Consider the following 22,937-nt stretch of genomic DNA (forward strand, 5'->3'; position numbering starts at 1 on the left):
AGAGACAACATACTCAGGGTAAAGACACAAGCAGGCAGCCACAGAGACAACATACTCAGGGTAAAGACACACGCAGGCAGACACAGAGACAACATACTCAGGGTAAAGACACACGCAGACACAGAGACAACATACTCAGGGTAAAGACACACGCAGACACAGAGACAACATACTCAGGGTAAAGACACACGCAGGCAGCCACAGAGACAACATACTCAGGGTAAAGACACACGCAGACACAGAGACAACATACTCAGGGTAAAGACACAAGCAGACACAGAGACAACATACTCAGGGTAAAGACACACGCAGGCAGCCACAGAGACAACATACTCAGGGTAAAGACACACGCAGAAAGCCACAGAGACAACATACTCAGGGTAAAGACACAGGCAGGCAGACACAGAGACAACATACTCAGGGTAAAGACACAAGCAGGCAGCCACAGAGACAACATACTCAGGGTAAAGACACACGCAGGCAGACACAGAGACAACATACTCAGGGTAAAGACACAAGCAGCCACAGAGAGACAACATACTCAGGGTAATGACACACGCAGGCAGCCACAGAGACAACATACTCAGGGTAAAGACACAAGCAGACACAGAGACAACATACTCAGGGTAAAGACACACGCAGGCAGCCACAGAGACAACATACTCAGGGTAAAGACACACGCAGAAAGCCACAGAGACAACATACTCAGGGTAAAGACACAGGCAGGCAGACACAGAGACAACATACTCAGGGTAAAGACACAAGCAGACACAGAGAGACAACATACTCAGGGTAAAGACACAAGCAGACACAGAGACAACATACTCAGGGTAAAGACACACGCAGACAGACACAGAGACAACATACTCAGGGTAAAGACACAAGCAGCCACAGAGACAACATACTCAGGGTAAAGACACACGCAGGCAGCCACAGAGACAACATACTCAGGGTAAAGACACACGCAGGCAGACACAGAGACAACATACTCAGGGTAAAGACACACGCAGGCAGACACAGAGACAACATACTCAGGGTAAAGACACACGCAGGCAGCCACAGAGACAACATACTCAGGGTAAAGACACAAGCAGACACAGAGACAACATACTCAGGGTAAAGACACAAGCAGACACAGAGACAACATACTCAGGGTAAAGACACACGCAGACACAGAGACAACATACTCAGGGTAAAGACACAAGCAGACACAGAGACAACATACTCAGGGTAAAGACACAAGCAGGCAGCCACAGAGACAACATACTCAGGGTAAAGACACACGCAGGCAGACACAGAGACAACATACTCAGGGTAAAGACACAAGCAGCCACAGAGAGACAACATACTCAGGGTAAAGACACACGCAGGCAGACACAGAGACAACATACTCAGGGTAAAGACACACGCAGCCACAGAGACAACATACTCAGGGTAAAGACACAAGCAGGCAGCCACAGAGACAACATACTCAGGGTAAAGACACACGCAGGCAGCCACAGAGACAACATACTCAGGGTAAAGACACACGCAGCCACAGAGACAACATACTCAGGGTAAAGACACACGCAGGCAGCCACAGAGACAACATACTCAGGGTAAAGACACACGCAGGCAGCCACAGAGACAACATACTCAGGGTAAAGACACACGCAGGCAGCCACAGAGACAACATACTCAGGGTAAAGACACAGGCAGGCAGACACAGAGACAACATACTCAGGGTAAAGACACAAGCAGACACAGAGAGACAACATACTCAGGGTAAAGACACACGCAGGCGGACAGAGACAACATACTCAGGGTAAAGACACAAGCAGACACAGAGACAACATACTCAGGGTAAAGACACACGCAGGCAGACACAGAGAGACAACATACTCAGGGTAAAGACACACGCAGACAGACACAGAGACAACATACTCAGGGTAAAGACACACGCAGGCAGACACAGAGACAACATACTCAGGGTAAAGACACAAGCAGACACAGAGACAACATACTCAGGGTAAAGACACACGCAGGCAGACACAGAGACAACATACTCAGGCTAAAGACACAAGCAGACAGAGAGACAACATACTCAGGGTAAAGACACACGCAGGCAGACACAGAGACAACATACTCAGGGTAAAGACACAAGCAGACACAGAGACAACATACTCAGGGTAAAGACACAAGCAGACAGAGAGACAACATACTCAGGGTAAAGACACAGCAGACACAGAGACAACATACTCAGGGTAAAGACACACGCAGGCAGCCACAGAGACAACATACTCAGGGTAAAGACACAAGCAGACACAGAGACAACATACTCAGGGTAAAGACACAAGCAGACACAGAGACAACATACTCAGGGTAAAGACACAAGCAGACACAGAGACAACATACTCAGGGTAATGACACACGCAGACACAGAGACAACATACTCAGGGTAAAGACACACGCAGGCAGCCACAGAGACAACATACTCAGGGTAAAGACACACGCAGGCAGCCACAGAGACAACATACTCAGGGTAAAGACACAAGCAGACACAGAGACAACATACTCAGGGTAAAGACACAGGCAGGCAGACACAGAGACAACATACTCAGGGTAAAGACACAAGCAGGCAGCCACAGAGACAACATACTCAGGGTAAAGACACACGCAGGCAGACACAGAGACAACATACTCAGGGTAAAGACACAAGCAGCCACAGAGAGACAACATACTCAGGGTAAAGACACACGCAGGCAGCCACAGAGACAACATACTCAGGGTAAAGACACACGCAGGCAGACACAGAGACAACATACTCAGGGTAAAGACACACGCAGCCACAGAGACAACATACTCAGGGTAAAGACACAAGCAGGCAGCCACAGAGACAACATACTCAGGGTAAAGACACACGCAGGCAGCCACAGAGACAACATACTCAGGGTAAAGACACAGGCAGGCAGCCACAGAGACAACATACTCAGGGTAAAGACACAAGCAGACAGAGAGACAACATACTCAGGGTAAAGACACACGCAGGCAGCCACAGAGACAACATACTCAGGGTAAAGACACACGCAGGCAGACACAGAGACAACATACTCAGGGTAAAGACACACGCAGGCAGACACAGAGACAACATACTCAGGGTAAAGACACACGCAGGCAGACACAGAGACAACATACTCAGGGTAAAGACACAAGCAGCCACAGAGAGACAACATACTCAGGGTAAAGACACACGCAGGCAGCCACAGAGACAACATACTCAGGGTAAAGACACAAGCAGACACAGAGACAACATACTCAGGGTAAAGACACACGCAGGCAGCCACAGAGACAACATACTCAGGGTAAAGACACACGCAGAAAGCCACAGAGACAACATACTCAGGGTAAAGACACAGGCAGGCAGACACAGAGACAACATACTCAGGGTAAAGACACAAGCAGACACAGAGAGACAACATACTCAGGGTAAAGACACACGCAGGCAGACACAGAGACAACATACTCAGGGTAAAGACACACGCAGGCAGACACAGAGACAACATACTCAGGGTAAAGACACAAGCAGACACAGAGACAACATACTCAGGGTAAAGACACACGCAGACAGACACAGAGACAACATACTCAGGGTAAAGACACAAGCAGCCACAGAGACAACATACTCAGGGTAAAGACACACGCAGGCAGACACAGAGACAACATACTCAGGGTAAAGACGCAGGCAGACACAGAGACAACATACTCAGGGTAAAGACACACGCAGGCAGACACAGAGACAACATACTCAGGGTAAAGACACACGCAGGCAGACACAGAGACAACATACTCAGGGTAAAGACACACGCAGACACAGAGACAACATACTCAGGGTAAAGACACACGCAGGCAGCCACAGAGACAACATACTCAGGGTAAAGACACACGCAAGCAGACACAGAGACAACATACTCAGGGTAAAGACACACGCAGGCAGCCACAGAGACAACATACTCAGGGTAAAGACACAAGCAGACACAGAGACAACATACTCAGGGTAAAGACACACGCAGACACAGAGACAACATACTCAGGGTAAAGACACAAGCAGACACAGAGACAACATACTCAGGGTAAAGACACAGGCAGGCAGACACAGAGACAACATACTCAGGGTAAAGACACAAGCAGGCAGCCACAGAGACAACATACTCAGGGTAAAGACACACGCAGGCAGACACAGAGACAACATACTCAGGGTAAAGACACAAGCAGCCACAGAGAGACAACATACTCAGGGTAAAGACACACGCAGGCAGACACAGAGACAACATACTCAGGGTAAAGACACACGCAGCCACAGAGACAACATACTCAGGGTAAAGACACAAGCAGGCAGCCACAGAGACAACATACTCAGGGTAAAGACACACGCAGGCAGCCACAGAGACAACATACTCAGGGTAAAGACACACGCAGCCACAGAGACAACATACTCAGGGTAAAGACACACCCAGGCAGCCAAAGAGACAACATACTCAGGGTAAAGACACACGCAGGCAGCCACAGAGACAACATACTCAGGGTAAAGACACACGCAGGCAGACACAGAGACAACATACTCAGGGTAAAGACACAGGCAGGCAGACACAGAGACAACATACTCAGGGTAAAGACACAAGCAGACACAGAGAGACAACATACTCAGGGTAAAGACACACGCAGGCAGACACAGAGACAACATACTCAGGGTAAAGACACAAGCAGACACAGAGACAACATACTCAGGGTAAAGACACACGCAGGCAGACACAGAGAGACAACATACTCAGGGTAAAGACACACGCAGACAGACACAGAGACAACATACTCAGGGTAAAGACACACGCAGGCAGACACAGAGACAACATACTCAGGGTAAAGACACAAGCAGACACAGAGACAACATACTCAGGGTAAAGACACACGCAGGCAGAGACAACATACTCAGGGTAAAGACACAAGCAGACAGAGAGACAACATACTCAGGGTAAAGACACACGCAGGCAGACACAGAGACAACATACTCAGGGTAAAGACACAAGCAGACACAGAGACAACATACTCAGGGTAAAGACACAAGCAGACAGAGAGACAACATACTCAGGGTAAAGACACAGCAGACACAGAGACAACATACTCAGGGTAAAGACACACGCAGGCAGCCACAGAGACAACATACTCAGGGTAAAGACACAAGCAGACACAGAGACAACATACTCAGGGTAAAGACACAAGCAGACACAGAGACAACATACTCAGGGTAAAGACACAAGCAGACACAGAGACAACATACTCAGGGTAATGACACACGCAGACACAGAGACAACATACTCAGGGTAAAGACACACGCAGGCAGCCACAGAGACAACATACTCAGGGTAAAGACACACGCAGGCAGCCACAGAGACAACATACTCAGGGTAAAGACACACGCAGGCAGACACAGAGACAACATACTCAGGGTAAAGACACACGCAGGCAGCCACAGAGACAACATACTCAGGGTAAAGACACAAGCAGACACAGAGACAACATACTCAGGGTAAAGACACAGGCAGGCAGACACAGAGACAACATACTCAGGGTAAAGACACAAGCAGGCAGCCACAGAGACAACATACTCAGGGTAAAGACACACGCAGGCAGACACAGAGACAACATACTCAGGGTAAAGACACACGCAGGCAGCCACAGAGACAACATACTCAGGGTAAAGACACACGCAGGCAGACACAGAGACAACATACTCAGGGTAAAGACACACGCAGCCACAGAGACAACATACTCAGGGTAAAGACACAAGCAGGCAGCCACAGAGACAACATACTCAGGGTAAAGACACACGCAGGCAGCCACAGAGACAACATACTCAGGGTAAAGACACACGCAGGCAGACACAGAGACAACATACTCAGGGTAAAGACACACGCAGCCACAGAGACAACATACTCAGGGTAAAGACACAAGCAGGCAGCCACAGAGACAACATACTCAGGGTAAAGACACACGCAGGCAGCCACAGAGACAACATACTCAGGGTAAAGACACAGGCAGGCAGCCACAGAGACAACATACTCAGGGTAAAGACACAAGCAGACACAGAGACAACATACTCAGGGTAAAGACACACGCAGGCAGCCACAGAGACAACATACTCAGGGTAAAGACACAAGCAGCCACAGAGACAACATACTCAGGGTAAAGACACACGCAGGCAGACACAGAGACAACATACTCAGGGTAAAGACACACGCAGGCAGACACAGAGACAACATACTCAGGGTAAAGACACACGCAGGCAGACACAGAGACAACATACTCAGGGTAAAGACACACGCAGGCAGACACAGAGACAACATACTCAGGGTAAAGACACACGCAGACACAGAGACAACATACTCAGGGTAAAGACACACGCAGGCAGCCACAGAGACAACATACTCAGGGTAAAGACACACGCAAGCAGACACAGAGACAACATACTCAGGGTAAAGACACAAGCAGCCACAGAGAGACAACATACTCAGGGTAAAGACACACGCAGGCAGCCACAGAGACAACATACTCAGGGTAAAGACACAAGCAGACACAGAGACAACATACTCAGGGTAAAGACACACGCAGACACAGAGACAACATACTCAGGGTAAAGACACAAGCAGACACAGAGACAACATACTCAGGGTAAAGACACAAGCAGGCAGCCACAGAGACAACATACTCAGGGTAAAGACACACGCAGGCAGACACAGAGACAACATACTCAGGGTAAAGACACAAGCAGCCACAGAGAGACAACATACTCAGGGTAAAGACACACGCAGGCAGCCACAGAGACAACATACTCAGGGTAAAGACACACGCAGGCAGACACAGAGACAACATACTCAGGGTAAAGACACAAGCAGCCACAGAGAGACAACATACTCAGGGTAAAGACACACGCAGGCAGACACAGAGACAACATACTCAGGGTAAAGACACACGCAGCCACAGAGACAACATACTCAGGGTAAAGACACAAGCAGGCAGCCACAGAGACAACATACTCAGGGTAAAGACACACGCAGCCACAGAGACAACATACTCAGGGTAAAGACACACGCAGGCAGCCACAGAGACAACATACTCAGGGTAAAGACACACGCAGGCAGCCACAGAGACAACATACTCAGGGTAAAGACACACGCAGGCAGCCACAGAGACAACATACTCAGGGTAAAGACACAGGCAGGCAGACACAGAGACAACATACTCAGGGTAAAGACACAAGCAGACACAGAGAGACAACATACTCAGGGTAAAGACACACGCAGGCAGACACAGAGACAACATACTCAGGGTAAAGACACAAGCAGACACAGAGACAACATACTCAGGGTAAAGACACACGCAGGCAGACACAGAGAGACAACATACTCAGGGTAAAGACACACGCAGACAGACACAGAGACAACATACTCAGGGTAAAGACACACGCAGGCAGACACAGAGACAACATACTCAGGGTAAAGACACAAGCAGACACAGAGACAACATACTCAGGGTAAAGACACACGCAGGCAGACACAGAGACAACATACTCAGGGTAAAGACACAAGCAGACAGAGAGACAACATACTCAGGGTAAAGACACACGCAGGCAGACAGAGAGACAACATACTCAGGGTAAAGACACAGCAGACACAGAGACAACATACTCAGGGTAAAGACACACGCAGGCAGCCACAGAGACAACATACTCAGGGTAAAGACACAAGCAGACACAGAGACAACATACTCAGGGTAAAGACACAAGCAGACACAGAGACAACATACTCAGGGTAAAGACACAAGCAGACACAGAGACAACATACTCAGGGTAATGACACACGCAGACACAGAGACAACATACTCAGGGTAAAGACACACGCAGGCAGCCACAGAGACAACATACTCAGGGTAAAGACACACGCAGGCAGCCACAGAGACAACATACTCAGGGTAAAGACACACGCAGGCAGACACAGAGACAACATACTCAGGGTAAAGACACACGCAGGCAGCCACAGAGACAACATACTCAGGGTAAAGACACAAGCAGACACAGAGACAAAATACTCAGGGTAAAGACACAGGCAGGCAGACACAGAGACAACATACTCAGGGTAAAGACACAAGCAGGCAGCCACAGAGACAACATACTCAGGGTAAAGACACACGCAGGCAGACACAGAGACAACATACTCAGGGTAAAGACACACGCAGCCACAGAGACAACATACTCAGGGTAAAGACACAAGCAGGCAGCCACAGAGACAACATACTCAGGGTAAAGACACAAGCAGGCAGCCACAGAGACAACATACTCAGGGTAAAGACACACGCAGGCAGCCACAGAGACAACATACTCAGGGTAAAGACACAGGCAGGCAGCCACAGAGACAACATACTCAGGGTAAAGACACAAGCAGACAGAGAGACAACATACTCAGGGTAAAGACACACGCAGGCAGCCACAGAGACAACATACTCAGGGTAAAGACACACGCAGACACAGAGACAACATACTCAGGGTAAAGACACAAGCAGGCAGCCACAGAGACAACATACTCAGGGTAAAGACACACGCAGGCAGACACAGAGACAACATACTCAGGGTAAAGACACACGCAGGCAGCCACAGAGACAACATACTCAGGGTAAAGACACACGCAGGCAGACACAGAGACAACATACTCAGGGTAAAGACACACGCAGGCAGACAGAGACAACATACTCAGGGTAAAGACACACGCAGACACAGAGACAACATACTCAGGGTAAAGACACACGCAGGCAGCCACAGAGACAACATACTCAGGGTAAAGACACAAGCAGACACAGAGACAACATACTCAGGGTAAAGACACACGCAGGCAGCCACAGAGACAACATACTCAGGGTAAAGACACACGCAGAAAGCCACAGAGACAACATACTCAGGGTAAAGACACAGGCAGGCAGACACAGAGACAACATACTCAGGGTAAAGACACAAGCAGACACAGAGAGACAACATACTCAGGGTAAAGACACACGCAGGCAGACACAGAGACAACATACTCAGGGTAAAGACACACGCAGGCAGACACAGAGACAACATACTCAGGGTAAAGACACAAGCAGACACAGAGACAACATACTCAGGGTAAAGACACACGCAGACAGACACAGAGACAACATACTCAGGGTAAAGACACAAGCAGCCACAGAGACAACATACTCAGGGTAAAGACACACGCAGGCAGACACAGAGACAACATACTCAGGGTAAAGACACACGCAGGCAGACACAGAGACAACATACTCAGGGTAAAGACACACGCAGGCAGACACAGAGACAACATACTCAGGGTAAAGACACACGCAGGCAGACACAGAGACAACATACTCAGGGTAAAGACACACGCAGACACAGAGACAACATACTCAGGGTAAAGACACACGCAGGCAGCCACAGAGACAACATACTCAGGGTAAAGACACACGCAGGCAGCCACAGAGACAACATACTCAGGGTAAAGACACACGCAGGCAGTCACAGAGACAACATACTCAGGGTAAAGACACAAGCAGACACAGAGACAACATACTCAGGGTAAAGACACAAGCAGACACAGAGACAACATACTCAGGGTAAAGACACAAGCAGACACAGAGACAACATACTCAGGGTAAAGACACACGCAGGCAGACACAGAGACAACATACTCAGGGTAAAGACACAAGCAGACACAGAGACAACATACTCAGGGTAAAGACACAAGCAGACACAGAGACAACATACTCAGGGTAAAGACACACGCAGACACAGAGACAACATACTCAGGGTAAAGACACAGGCAGGCAGACACAGAGACAACATACTCAGGGTAAAGACACAAGCAGGCAGCCACAGAGACAACATACTCAGGGTAAAGACACACGCAGGCAGACACAGAGACAACATACTCAGGGTAAAGACACAAGCAGCCACAGAGAGACAACATACTCAGGGTAAAGACACACGCAGGCAGCCACAGAGACAACATACTCAGGGTAAAGACACACGCAGCCACAGAGACAACATACTCAGGGTAAAGACACAAGCAGGCAGCCACAGAGACAACATACTCAGGGTAAAGACACACGCAGGCAGCCACAGAGACAACATACTCAGGGTAAAGACACAGGCAGGCAGACACAGAGACAACATACTCAGGGTAAAGACACAAGCAGACACAGAGAGACAACATACTCAGGGTAAAGACACACGCAGGCAGACACAGAGACAACATACTCAGGGTAAAGACACAAGCAGACAGAGAGACAACATACTCAGGGTAAAGACACACGCAGGCAGACACAGAGACAACATACTCAGGGTAAAGACACAAGCAGACACAGAGACAACATACTCAGGGTAAAGACACAAGCAGACAGAGAGACAACATACTCAGAGTAAAGACACAGCAGACACAGAGACAACATACTCAGGGTAAAGACACACGCAGGCAGCCACAGAGACAACATACTCAGGGTAAAGACACAAGCAGACACAGAGACAACATACTCAGGGTAAAGACACAAGCAGACACAGAGACAACATACTCAGGGTAAAGACACAAGCAGACACAGAGACAACATACTCAGGGTAATGACACACGCAGACACAGAGACAACATACTCAGGGTAAAGACACACGCAGGCAGCCACAGAGACAACATACTCAGGGTAAAGACACACGCAGGCAGCCACAGAGACAACATACTCAGGGTAAAGACACACGCAGGCAGCCACAGAGACAACATACTCAGGGTAAAGACACAAGCAGACACAGAGACAACATACTCAGGGTAAAGACACAGGCAGGCAGACACAGAGACAACATACTCAGGGTAAAGACACAAGCAGGCAGCCACAGAGACAACATACTCAGGGTAAAGACACACGCAGGCAGACACAGAGACAACATACTCAGGGTAAAGACACAAGCAGCCACAGAGAGACAACATACTCAGGGTAAAGACACACGCAGGCAGCCACAGAGACAACATACTCAGGGTAAAGACACACGCAGGCAGACACAGAGACAACATACTCAGGGTAAAGACACACGCAGCCACAGAGACAACATACTCAGGGTAAAGACACAAGCAGGCAGCCACAGAGACAACATACTCAGGGTAAAGACACACGCAGGCAGCCACAGAGACAACATACTCAGGGTAAAGACACAGGCAGGCAGCCACAGAGACAACATACTCAGGGTAAAGACACAGGCAGGCAGCCACAGAGACAACATACTCAGGGTAAAGACACACGCAGGCAGCCACAGAGACAACATACTCAGGGTAAAGACACAGGCAGGCAGACACAGAGACAACATACTCAGGGTAAAGACACAAGCAGGCAGCCACAGAGACAACATACTCAGGGTAAAGACACACGCAGGCAGACACAGAGACAACATACTCAGGGTAAAGACACAAGCAGCCACAGAGAGACAACATACTCAGGGTAAAGACACACGCAGGCAGACACAGAGACAACATACTCAGGGTAAAGACACAAGCAGACACAGAGACAACATACTCAGGGTAAAGACACAAGCAGACACAGAGACAACATACTCCGGGTAAAGACACACGCAGACACAGAGACAACATACTCAGGGTAAAGACACAAGCAGACACAGAGACAACATACTCAGGGTAAAGACACACGCAGGCAGACACAGAGACAACATACTCAGGGTAAAGACACAAGCAGACACAGAGACAACATACTCAGGGTAAAGACACAAGCAGACACAGAGACAACATACTCAGGGTAAAGACACACGCAGACACAGAGACAACATACTCAGGGTAAAGACACAGGCAGGCAGACACAGAGACAACATACTCAGGGTAAAGACACAAGCAGGCAGCCACAGAGACAACATACTCAGGGTAAAGACACACGCAGGCAGACACAGAGACAACATACTCAGGGTAAAGACACAAGCAGCCACAGAGAGACAACATACTCAGGGTAAAGACACACGCAGGCAGCCACAGAGACAACATACTCAGGGTAAAGACACACGCATTCAGCCACAGAGACAACATACTCAGGGTAAAGACACAAGCAGGCAGCCACAGAGACAACATACTCAGGGTAAAGACACACGCAGGCAGCCACAGAGACAACATACTCAGGGTAAAGACACAGGCAGGCAGACACAGAGACAACATACTCAGGGTAAAGACACAAGCAGACACAGAGAGACAACATACTCAGGGTAAAGACACACGCAGGCAGACACAGAGACAACATACTCAGGGTAAAGACACAAGCAGACAGAGAGACAACATACTCAGGGTAAAGACACACGCAGGCAGACACAGAGACAACATACTCAGGGTAAAGACACAAGCAGACACAGAGACAACATACTCAGGGTAAAGACACAAGCAGACAGAGAGACAACATACTCAGAGTAAAGACACAGCAGACACAGAGACAACATACTCAGGGTAAAGACACACGCAGGCAGCCACAGAGACAACATACTCAGGGTAAAGACACAAGCAGACACAGAGACAACATACTCAGGGTAAAGACACAAGCAGACACAGAGACAACATACTCAGGGTAAAGACACAAGCAGACACAGAGACAACATACTCAGGGTAATGACACACGCAGACACAGAGACAACATACTCAGGGTAAAGACACACGCAGGCAGCCACAGAGACAACATACTCAGGGTAAAGACACACGCAGGCAGCCACAGAGACAACATACTCAGGGTAAAGACACACGCAGGCAGCCACAGAGACAACATACTCAGGGTAAAGACACAAGCAGACACAGAGACAACATACTCAGGGTAAAGACACAGGCAGGCAGACACAGAGACAACATACTCAGGGTAAAGACACAAGCAGGCAGCCACAGAGACAACATACTCAGGGTAAAGACACACGCAGGCAGACACAGAGACAACATACTCAGGGTAAAGACACAAGCAGCCACAGAGAGACAACATACTCAGGGTAAAGACACACGCAGGCAGCCACAGAGACAACATACTCAGGGTAAAGACACACGCAGGCAGACACAGAGACAACATACTCAGGGTAAAGACACACGCAGCCACAGAGACAACATACTCAGGGTAAAGACACAAGCAGACACAGAGACAACATACTCAGGGTAAAGACACACGCAGGCAGCCACAGAGACAACATACTCAGGGTAAAGACACACGCAGAAAGCCACAGAGACAACATACTCAGGGTAAAGACACAGGCAGGCAGACACAGAGACAACATACTCAGGGTAAAGACACAAGCAGACACAGAGAGACAACATACTCAGGGTAAAGACACACGCAGGCAGACACAGAGACAACATACTCAGGGTAAAGACACACGCAGGCAGACACAGAGACAACATACTCAGGGTAAAGACACAAGCAGACACAGAGACAACATACTCAGGGTAAAGACACACGCAGACAGACACAGAGACAACATACTCAGGGTAAAGACACAAGCAGCCACAGAGACAACATACTCAGGGTAAAGACACACGCAGGCAGACACAGAGACAACATACTCAGGGTAAAGACACACGCAGGCAGACACAGAGACAACATACTCAGGGTAAAGACACACGCAGGCAGACACAGAGACAACATACTCAGGGTAAAGACACACGCAGGCAGACACAGAGACAACATACTCAGGGTAAAGACACACGCAGACACAGAGACAACATACTCAGGGTAAAGACACACGCAGGCAGCCACAGAGACAACATACTCAGGGTAAAGACACACGCAGGCAGCCACAGAGACAACATACTCAGGGTAAAGACACACGCAGGCAGTCACAGAGACAACATACTCAGGGTAAAGACACAAGCAGACACAGAGACAACATACTCAGGGTAAAGACACAAGCAGACACAGAGACAACATACTCAGGGTAAAGACACAAGCAGACACAGAGACAACATACTCAGGGTAAAGACACACGCAGGCAGACACAGAGACAACATACTCAGGGTAAAGACACAAGCAGACACAGAGACAACATACTCAGGGTAAAGACACAAGCAGACACAGAGACAACATACTCAGGGTAAAGACACACGCAGACACAGAGACAACATACTCAGGGTAAAGACACAGGCAGGCAGACACAGAGACAACATACTCAGGGTAAAGACACAAGCAGGCAGCCACAGAGACAACATACTCAGGGTAAAGACACACGCAGGCAGACACAGAGACAACATACTCAGGGTAAAGACACAAGCAGCCACAGAGAGACAACATACTCAGGGTAAAGACACACGCAGGCAGCCACAGAGACAACATACTCAGGGTAAAGACACACGCAGCCACAGAGACAACATACTCAGGGTAAAGACACAAGCAGGCAGCCACAGAGACAACATACTCAGGGTAAAGACACACGCAGGCAGCCACAGAGACAACATACTCAGGGTAAAGACACAGGCAGGCAGACACAGAGACAACATACTCAGGGTAAAGACACAAGCAGACACAGAGAGACAACATACTCAGGGTAAAGACACACGCAGGCAGACACAGAGACAACATACTCAGGGTAAAGACACAAGCAGACAGAGAGACAACATACTCAGGGTAAAGACACACGCAGGCAGACACAGAGACAACATACTCAGGGTAAAGACACAAGCAGACACAGAGACAACATACTCAGGGTAAAGACACAAGCAGACAGAGAGACAACATACTCAGAGTAAAGACACAGCAGACACAGAGACAACATACTCAGGGTAAAGACACACGCAGGCAGCCACAGAGACAACATACTCAGGGTAAAGACACAAGCAGACACAGAGACAACATACTCAGGGTAAAGACACAAGCAGACACAGAGACAACATACTCAGGGTAAAGACACAAGCAGACACAGAGACAACATACTCAGGGTAATGACACACGCAGACACAGAGACAACATACTCAGGGTAAAGACACACGCAGGCAGCCACAGAGACAACATACTCAGGGTAAAGACACACGCAGGCAGCCACAGAGACAACATACTCAGGGTAAAGACACACGCAGGCAGCCACAGAGACAACATACTCAGGGTAAAGACACAAGCAGACACAGAGACAACATACTCAGGGTAAAGACACAGGCAGGCAGACACAGAGACAACATACTCAGGGTAAAGACACAAGCAGGCAGCCACAGAGACAACATACTCAGGGTAAAGACACACGCAGGCAGACACAGAGACAACATACTCAGGGTAAAGACACAAGCAGCCACAGAGAGACAACATACTCAGGGTAAAGACACACGCAGGCAGCCACAGAGACAACATACTCAGGGTAAAGACACACGCAGGCAGACACAGAGACAACATACTCAGGGTAAAGACACACGCAGCCACAGAGACAACATACTCAGGGTAAAGACACAAGCAGGCAGCCACAGAGACAACATACTCAGGGTAAAGACACACGCAGGCAGCCACAGAGACAACATACTCAGGGTAAAGACACAGGCAGGCAGCCACAGAGACAACATACTCAGGGTAAAGACACAGGCAGGCAGCCACAGAGACAACATACTCAGGGTAAAGACACACGCAGGCAGCCACAGAGACAACATACTCAGGGTAAAGACACAGGCAGGCAGACACAGAGACAACATACTCAGGGTAAAGACACAAGCAGGCAGCCACAGAGACAACATACTCAGGGTAAAGACACACGCAGGCAGACACAGAGACAACATACTCAGGGTAAAGACACAAGCAGCCACAGAGAGACAACATACTCAGGGTAAAGACACACGCAGGCAGACACAGAGACAACATACTCAGGGTAAAGACACAAGCAGACACAGAGACAACATACTCAGGGTAAAGACACAAGCAGACACAGAGACAACATACTCCGGGTAAAGACACACGCAGACACAGAGACAACATACTCAGGGTAAAGACACAAGCAGACACAGAGACAACATACTCAGGGTAAAGACACACGCAGGCAGACACAGAGACAACATACTCAGGGTAAAGACACAAGCAGACACAGAGACAACATACTCAGGGTAAAGACACAAGCAGACACAGAGACAACATACTCAGGGTAAAGACACACGCAGACACAGAGACAACATACTCAGGGTAAAGACACAGGCAGGCAGACACAGAGACAACATACTCAGGGTAAAGACACAAGCAGGCAGCCACAGAGACAACATACTCAGGGTAAAGACACACGCAGGCAGACACAGAGACAACATACTCAGGGTAAAGACACAAGCAGCCACAGAGAGACAACATACTCAGGGTAAAGACACACGCAGGCAGCCACAGAGACAACATACTCAGGGTAAAGACACACGCATTCAGCCACAGAGACAACATACTCAGGGTAAAGACACAAGCAGGCAGCCACAGAGACAACATACTCAGGGTAAAGACACACGCAGGCAGCCACAGAGACAACATACTCAGGGTAAAGACACAGGCAGGCAGACACAGAGACAACATACTCAGGGTAAAGACACAAGCAGACACAGAGAGACAACATACTCAGGGTAAAGACACACGCAGGCAGACACAGAGACAACATACTCAGGGTAAAGACACAAGCAGACAGAGAGACAACATACTCAGGGTAAAGACACACGCAGGCAGACACAGAGACAACATACTCAGGGTAAAGACACAAGCAGACACAGAGACAACATACTCAGGGTAAAGACACAAGCAGACAGAGAGACAACATACTCAGAGTAAAGACACAGCAGACACAGAGACAACATACTCAGGGTAAAGACACACGCAGGCAGCCACAGAGACAACATACTCAGGGTAAAGACACAAGCAGACACAGAGACAACATACTCAGGGTAAAGACACAAGCAGACACAGAGACAACATACTCAGGGTAAAGACACAAGCAGACACAGAGACAACATACTCAGGGTAATGACACACGCAGACACAGAGACAACATACTCAGGGTAAAGACACACGCAGGCAGCCACAGAGACAACATACTCAGGGTAAAGACACACGCAGGCAGCCACAGAGACAACATACTCAGGGTAAAGACACACGCAGGCAGCCACAGAGACAACATACTCAGGGTAAAGACACAAGCAGACACAGAGACAACATACTCAGGGTAAAGACACAGGCAGGCAGACACAGAGACAACATACTCAGGGTAAAGACACAAGCAGGCAGCCACAGAGACAACATACTCAGGGTAAAGACACACGCAGGCAGACACAGAGACAACATACTCAGGGTAAAGACACAAGCAGCCACAGAGAGACAACATACTCAGGGTAAAGACACACGCAGGCAGCCACAGAGACAACATACTCAGGGTAAAGACACACGCAGGCAGACACAGAGACAACATACTCAGGGTAAAGACACACGCAGCCACAGAGACAACATACTCAGGGTAAAGACACAAGCAGGCAGCCACAGAGACAACATACTCAGGGTAAAGACACACGCAGGCAGCCACAGAGACAACATACTCAGGGTAAAGACACAGGCAGGCAGCCACAGAGACAACATACTCAGGGTAAAGACACAGGCAGGCAGCCACAGAGACAACATACTCAGGGTAAAGACACACGCAGGCAGCCACAGAGACAACATACTCAGGGTAAAGACACAGGCAGGCAGACACAGAGACAACATACTCAGGGTAAAGACACAAGCAGGCAGCCACAGAGACAACATACTCAGGGTAAAGACACACGCAGGCAGACACAGAGACAACATACTCAGGGTAAAGACACAAGCAGCCACAGAGAGACAACATACTCAGGGTAAAGACACACGCAGGCAGACACAGAGACAACATACTCAGGGTAAAGACACGCAGCCACAGAGACAACATACTCAGGGTAAAGACACAAGCAGGCAGCCACAGAGACAACATACTCAGGGTAAAGACACACGCAGGCAGCCACAGAGACAACATACTCAGGGTAAAGACACAGGCAGGCAGCCACAGAGACAACATACTCAGGGTAAAGACACACGCAGCCACAGAGACAACATACTCAGGGTAAAGACACACGCAGGCAGCCACAGAGACAACATACTCAGGGTAAAGACACAGGCAGGCAGACACAGAGACAACATACTCAGGGTAAAGACACAAGCAGACACAGAGACAACATACTCAGGGTAAAGACACAAGCAGGCAGACACGGAGACAACATACTCAGGGTAAAGACACACGCAGGCAGACACAGAGACAACATACTCAGGGTAAAGACACACGCAGGCAGACACAGAGACAACATACTCAGGGTAAAGACACAAGCAGACACAGAGACAACATACTCAGGGTAAAGACACAAGCAGACACAGAGACAACATACTCAGGGTAAAGACACACGCAGGCAGACACAGAGACAACATACTCAGGGTAAAGACACACGCAGGCAGACACAGAGACAACATACTCAGGGTAAAGACACACGCAGCCACAGAGACAACATACTCAGGGTAAAGACACACGCAGCCACAGAGACAACATACTCAGGGTAAAGACACACGCAGGCAGACACAGAGACAACATACTCAGGGTAAAGACACAAGCAGGCAGACACAGAGACAACATACTCAGGGTAAAGACACACGCAGGCAGACACAGAGAGACAACATGCTCAGGGTAAAGACACACGCAGGCAGACAGAGAGACAACATACTCAGGGTAAAGACACACGCAGGCAGACACAGAGAGACAACATACTCAGGGTAAAGACACACGCAGGCAGCCACAGAGACAACATACTCAGGGTAAAGACACACGCAGGCAGCCACAGAGACAACATACTCAGGGTAAAGACACACGCAGGCAGTCACAGAGACAACATACTCAGGGTAAAGACACAAGCAGACACAGAGACAACATACTCAGGGTAAAGACACAAGCAGACACAGAGACAACATACTCAGGGTAAAGACACAAGCAGACACAGAGACAACATACTCAGGGTAAAGACACACGCAGGCAGACACAGAGACAACATACTCAGGGTAAAGACACAAGCAGACAGACACAGAGACAACATACTCAGGGTAAAGACACACGCAGGCAGACACAGAGACAACATACTCAGGGTAAAGACACAAGCAGGCAGCCACAGAGACAACATACTCAGGGTAAAGACACACGCAGGCAGACACAGAGACAACATACTCAGGGTAAAGACACAAGCAGCCACAGAGAGACAACATACTCAGGGTAAAGACACACGCAGGCAGCCACAGAGACAACATACTCAGGGTAAAGACACACGCAGGCAGACACAGAGACAACAAATCCTCAGGGTAAAGACACACGCAGCCACAGAGACAACATACTCAGGGTAAAGACACAAGCAGGCAGCCACAGAGACAACATACTCAGGGTAAAGACACACGCAGGCAGCCACAGAGACAACATACTCAGGGTAAAGACACAGGCAGGCAGCCACAGAGACAACATACTCAGGCTAAAGACACACGCAGCCACAGAGACAACATACTCAGGGTAAAGACACACGCAGGCAGCCACAGAGACAACATACTCAGGGTAAAGACACACGCAGGCAGCCACAGAGACAACATACTCAGGGTAAAGACACACGCAGGCAGCCACAGAGACAACATACTCAGGGTAAAGACACACGCAGGCAGCCACAGAGACAACATACTCAGGGTAAAGACACAGGCAGGCAGACAGAGAGACAACATACTCAGGGTAAAGACACACGCAGGCAGACACAGAGACAACATACTCAGGGTAAAGACACAAGCAGACACAGAGACAACATACTCAGGGTAAAGACACACGAAGGCAGACACAGAGAGACAACATACTCAGGGTAAAGACACACGCAGACAGACACAGAGACAACATACTCAGGGTAAAGACACACGCAGGCAGCCACAGAGACAACATACTCAGGGTAAAGACACACGCAGGCAGCCACAGAGACAACATACTCAGGGTAAAGACACACGCAGGCAGCCACAGAGACAACATACTCAGGGTAAAGACACAGGCAGGCAGACAGAGACAACATACTCAGGGTAAAGACACAAGCAGACACAGAGAGACAACATACTCAGGGTAAAGACACACGCAGGCAGACACAGAGACAACATACTCAGGGTAAAGACACAAGCAGACACAGAGACAACATACTCAGGGTAAAGACACACGAAGGCAGACACAGAGAGACAACATACTCAGGGTAAAGACACACGCAGACAGACACAGAGACAACATACTCAGGGTAAAGACACACGCAGGCAGACACAGAGACAACATACTCAGGGTAAAGACACAAGCAGACACAGAGACAACATACTCAGGGTAAAGACACACGCAGGCAGACACAGAGACAACATACTCAGGGTAAAGACACAAGCAGACAGAGAGACAACATACTCAGGGTAAAGACACACGCAGGCAGACACAGAGACAACATACTCAGGGTAAAGACACAAGCAGACACAGAGACAACATACTCAGGGTAAAGACACAAGCAGACACAGAGACAACATACTCAGGGTAAAGACACAAGCAGACACAGAGACAACATACTCAGGGTAAAGACACAAGCAGACACAGAGACAACATACTCAGGGTAAAGACACACGCAGGCAGACACAGAGACAACATACTCAGGGTAAAGACACAAGCAGACACAGAGACAACATACTCAGGGTAAAGACACACGCAGGCAGACACAGAGACAACATACTCAGGGTAAAGACACAAGCAGACACAGAGACAACATACTCAGGGTAAAGACACACGCAGGCAGCCACAGAGACAACATACTCAGGGTAAAGACACAAGCAGCCACAGAGAGACAACATACTCAGGGTAAAGACACACGCAGGCAGCCACAGAGACAACATACTCAGGGTAAAGACACACGCAGGCAGACACAGAGACAACATACTCAGGGTAAAGACACACGCAGCCACAGAGACAACATACTCAGGGTAAAGACACAAGCAGGCAGCCACAGAGACAACATACTCAGGGTAAAGACACACGCAGGCAGCCACAGAGACAACATACTCAGGGTAAAGACACAGGCAGGCAGCCACAGAGACAACATACTCAGGGTAAAGACACAGGCAGGCAGCCACAGAGACAACATACTCAGGGTAAAGACACACGCAGGCAGCCACAGAGACAACATACTCAGGGTAAAGACACAGGCAGGCAGACACAGAGACAACATACTCAGGGTAAAGACACAAGCAGGCAGCCACAGAGACAACATACTCAGGGTAAAGACACACGCAGGCAGACACAGAGACAACATACTCAGGGTAAAGACACAAGCAGCCACAGAGAGACAACATACTCAGGGTAAAGACACACGCAGGCAGCCACAGAGACAACATACTCAGGGTAAAGACACACGCAGGCAGACACAGAGACAACATACTCAGGGTAAAGACACACGCAGCCACAGAGACAACATACTCAGGGTAAAGACACAAGCAGGCAGCCACAGAGACAACATACTCAGGGTAAAGACACACGCAGGCAGCCACAGAGACAACATACTCAGGGTAAAGACACAGGCAGGCAGCCACAGAGACAACATACTCAGGGTAAAGACACACGCAGCCACAGAGACAACATACTCAGGGTAAAGACACACGCAGGCAGCCACAGAGACAACATACTCAGGGTAAAGACACAGGCAGGCAGCCACAGAGACAACATACTCAGGGTAAAGACACACGCAGCCACAGAGACAACATACTCAGGGTAAAGACACACGCAGGCAGCCACAGAGACAACATACTCAGGGTAAAGACACAAGCAGGCAGACACGGAGACAACATACTCAGGGTAAAGACACACGCAGGCAGACACAGAGACAACATACTCAGGGTAAAGACACACGCAGGCAGACACAGAGACAACATACTCAGGGTAAAGACACAAGCAGACACAGAGACAACATACTCAGGGTAAAGACACAAGCAGACACAGAGACAACATACTCAGGGTAAAGACACACGCAGGCAGACACAGAGACAACATACTCAGGGTAAAGACACACGCAGGCAGACACAGAGACAACATACTCAGGGTAAAGACACACGCAGCCACAGAGACAACATACTCAGGGTAAAGACACACGCAGCCACAGAGACAACATACTCAGGGTAAAGACACACGCAGGCAGACACAGAGACAACATACTCAGGGTAAAGACACACGCAGGCAGACACAGAGACAACATACTCAGGGTAAAGACACACGCAGCCACAGAGACAACATACTCAGGGTAAAGACACAAGCAGGCAGACACAGAGAGACAACATACTCAGGGTAAAGACACACGCAGGCAGACACAGAGAGACAACATACTCAGGGTAAAGACACACGCAGGCAGACACAGAGAGACAACATACTCAGGGTAAAGACACACGCAGGCAGACACAGAGAGACAACATACTCAGGGTAAAGACACACGCAGGCAGCCACAGAGACAACATACTCAGGGTAAAGACACACGCAGGCAGCCACAGAGACAACATACTCAGGGTAAAGACACAAGCAGGCAGTCACAGAGACAACATACTCAGGGTAAAGACACAAGCAGACACAGAGACAACATACTCAGGGTAAAGACACAAGCAGACACAGAGACAACATACTCAGGGTAAAGACACAAGCAGACACAGAGACAACATACTCAGGGTAAAGACACACGCAGGCAGACACAGAGACAACATACTCAGGGTAAAGACACAAGCAGACACAGAGACAACATACTCAGGGTAAAGACACACGCAGGCAGACACAGAGACAACATACTCAGGGTAAAGACACACGCAGGCAG

The 22,937-nt window shown here is 49.0% G+C and overlaps 1 protein-coding gene across 2 annotated transcripts in view; it reads left to right on the top strand.

The window, feature by feature from the left end:
• The window catches only part of mtmr12 (myotubularin related protein 12), an 85,448-nt gene that overhangs the window by 30,385 nt on the left and 32,126 nt on the right, over nt 1-22,937 (top strand). The window lies entirely within an intron of this gene.

Source organism: Salvelinus fontinalis, chromosome 4 (assembly GCF_029448725.1).
Source record: "Salvelinus fontinalis isolate EN_2023a chromosome 4, ASM2944872v1, whole genome shotgun sequence".
Classification (NCBI taxonomy): Eukaryota; Metazoa; Chordata; class Actinopteri; order Salmoniformes; family Salmonidae; genus Salvelinus; species Salvelinus fontinalis.